General features: G+C 45.4%; 1 long non-coding RNA gene across 1 annotated transcript; it reads left to right on the top strand.

Annotated features, from left to right (window-relative positions):
* The first annotated feature begins 833 nt into the window (after positions 1 to 833).
* On the top strand, positions 834 to 2,152 carry LOC134549351 (uncharacterized). The gene is made up of 2 exons (XR_010080072.1): positions 834 to 1,063; positions 1,357 to 2,152. It is a non-coding gene; the product is annotated as an uncharacterized LOC134549351 (long non-coding RNA).
* The last annotated feature ends 1,292 nt before the right edge of the window (positions 2,153 to 3,444 follow it).

Below are 3,444 nucleotides of genomic sequence, written 5' to 3'. Positions count from 1 at the left end.
TAAACTCTACTTTGTCCTTATGAGAGGTTCTGGTGCCTCTTCTTAAGATGAAAATGTGTATTATGACAAAACATCTGCAGAACAGAGCTGTGGGAAAACTGCACTAGATCACAAAAATTCTTATTCACTAGGTAAATTAACTTAAAAATGAATTTTGTATCCCTTATCTTGGTAAAGAGCAGAAAAAATCTGTTACCACAACACTGTTTGCACTTACTGCCTTTTTCTTCAAGGGTCATTAAATATTTCATATAATTATTGACATAATTCACTTTAAAACAGTTAAGAATTCTGATCTTCTAACAAATGTTAAATGGTTAAAAAGAAATAAGGACAAACTGCTCCCTCTGATGTCCACAGGTGTAAGCTTAGCAGGGATCAATAGCAATTTTTTGCTGGTGTTAAGTGGTGGTTGCTGGTTGCCTCTAGGGCAAATTCTTACAGTAACTTCTTTTGCAAGACATTGCACAAGACTTGTGGGGGGAAAAAGCGACACATTTTATCACACCATATGATATAACTAAAAATCAGGCAAGGTTGAAAGTGCATGATGGATGAAATAAAAACTTCTGGGTTTTCTGTCTAACAAGAGACATTACATCATATCATATCCTGCCTATCTATTAAATAGGCATGTCTTGGCTTCTTTGTCCATTCCTAGCCTATGACCTTAAGAACATAAATCCAGTGTCATTGGCCTCTGAACTGAATACAAAAATTGTGTTTGCTTAAGACCTGAGATAATGTACAGCACTACACTTTAACTGTACCATTTACCAAGGAATAATTGGAGAATATCTAGTTGCCCTTCTAAGTACTTGTCGTGGTTTGAAGGGAAGTGAGTTTTTTTGGAAGTAGTGGTCAAACCAATCAGTCCTTAGGTCTGAGTATTGGCACCTTTGTTGGCCACTAAGAGGTTGGACACGCCTCTGAGGACACGAGGGGTTAAAAGCCGGATTTCCCAGCAGGACTCCCTCTTTCCCTGCTCTGCTTTCGGAGAGGGAGCGTCTTCTCCTCTTCCCCTGCCCAGGCCTGGCTAGGCCGGGTGGGGGAGGGGAGCAAGGTGGGCCTGGCTGAGCAAGGTGGGCCTCGGGGTGGGGAACAGAGGGAGCTGGAGTGGAGCTGGTCCAGCTTCCATCTAGAATGGAGGGGTGGAGGGAGAACTTTGGAGGTGCCTTCCGTCCCCCTCCCTGTCCCATCCCGTTCCCCCCCCTTCCCCCCCCCCCCGGTCCCGTCTCTCTCCTCCCCCCACAGAGAGAAGGTGCCGAGTTGGAGCTGCTTGTGAGAACTGCAGTGTCTGCGATCGCCTGTGCCTGACCTTGGTGCTGGGAGATAAAGCTTTTAACTCTTTCTAAGGCAGAAGAGAGTTATCCCTGGATGCTGTATTCTCATAGTTGGTGGTTTTAGAAGAGAGAGGACAGCCTGGGACCGAGAGGGTAATGTGAGATGAAAAGAAGCCCCTTCGATTGCCAGAATGAAGAGGAGTGGCCTATGAGGCTGGACTTTTCTTGCATAATGATAGCCATAGACGGACCCTGGACCCTCCTGACTATAAATAAGACTGTGTTTGGGTGGATGTTTTTGGCTCAAACCCAGAGACGTTCTGGCCTGCTTCTTGGAGCCCCCGGCCCCAGGGGTAAATGGGGGGGACCTGAGTCCCAAAATGAGAAGATGGCTGGTTTTTGGTACTTGGCCAAAACATCCTTAAAAAGAGCCCTGTTGCAGTACAGGTCCATGGACGGCAGTGAGAGTGCTGGACATGGAAAGGAGGGTGTCACCCTGGCAGACTCTTCGAGGCAGTGCCATGGGTGACGTGGGAACACGGGATGGTGGACCTGTGTTTCCTGTGGGGGGGGGCGGTCTGTGGTGCGAGAGAGACTCCTCTCGTCCTGGATGGAATGTGGATTGTCTGAATTTTAAAGGATGATGATTTGGATTAGGAACCCAGGGTTGTTGAGGGATTAAGCAAGTAGATGAAGGTAATGTGCTAGAGTCAACTGAGTGAGCATGTATGGAATGGAAATTGGGGGGAGGAGAAGCAGTGTTTTTGGGAGGTTTTCTCTTCTGCTTTTGGGTGGCTGGGTTTTTTCTTTCCTTGTCTATTGTCCATTGTTATGTAGTATAATAAATTGTCTGTCTGTTTCAAGTATTAGGCCTGCTCTGCTCTGTTCTTGACCACATCTCACAGGAGTTCATTAGGTAAAATATACCCTCATGGGTGCATTGGCATTTTGTCTAATGTCAACCCATGACAGTACTTCATAAGCATTTCCACTGTTACTGGTATTCTCAAAGACATTGTTAGTTTGATCAAGTTCTTTCAAAGCATCAGAAAGTTGTAGGCCAAAGAGGTTTATTAAATTATATACAGGAAAATATAATAATATACTGAGAACAATAATAGGCTGCTGTACTTCAAGGACTATTTTAAGATTTTCTCCTCAACACCAGGAGAACCACAGATGTGGCTATCTTATTGGTGGATCAAAAGTTAACCATTAGCCAGCAGTGCCCTTGCAACCAGGAGGGTCAATAATATCCTGGAGGGCATTGGGAAAAGTGTGACCAGCAGGTTGAGAGAGGTGATCCTGCCCATCTGCTCAGCCTTGGAGAGGCCAGTCCTGGTGCTGTGTCCAGTTCTGGGCTCCTCAGGACAGGAAAGAAAAGGAGATACTGGAGAGGGTCCAGTAGTGGGCCACAAAGGTAATTAAGGGACTGGAGCATCCCTCTTATAAGGAGAAATTGAGGGTGTTTAATCTGGGCCTGTTTAGTCTGGAGACGACTGAGAGGGGATCTTATCAATACACATAAATATTTCAAAGGCAGGAGCCAAAGAGAATAGTTCCAAACTCTTTTTGGTGGTGCCCAGTGATTGGGTGAGGAGGCCTTAAACCAGAAGTTTCACCTCGATGTGAGGAAGATCCTCTTTACATTGAGGGTGGCAGAGCATTGGAATAGGCTGCCCAGTTAGATTGTGGAGTTTCCCTCTCTGGAGAAATGAAACCCAGATGGATACATTCTGTGTCACCTGCTCTGTGTGACCCTGCCTTCCCAGGGGTTTGGACTGGATGATATCCAGTGCTCCCTTACAACACTAAGAATTCTGTGATTCTGTATTTCTGTGAAACTACTTGATAAAACCCACTGGATTCTGTTATGTGTGGATACTCTGCTTCGCATTTGCTAAAGACAGTTGTTGTAATTTTTTGCTGGTATTGAACGAGCTAAAGAAAAGCCACAGCTGTGACAATGAATTTCCAGTTTATGCAAGAGGTACTGTGACACCAGAACATCACAGAATTACAGAATGCTTTGGGTTAGAAGAGAATTTAAAGATCATCTAGTTTCAACCTCTCTGCCATGGGCAAGGACACCTCCCACCAGCCCAGGTTACTCAAAACCCCATCCAACCTGTCTTTAAGCACCTGCAACCACAGGAAATCT

This window comes from Prinia subflava, chromosome 4 (assembly GCF_021018805.1).
Source record: "Prinia subflava isolate CZ2003 ecotype Zambia chromosome 4, Cam_Psub_1.2, whole genome shotgun sequence".
Taxonomy (NCBI): Eukaryota; Metazoa; Chordata; class Aves; order Passeriformes; family Cisticolidae; genus Prinia; species Prinia subflava.
This window is presented reverse-complemented; position numbering and strand designations above follow the sequence as displayed.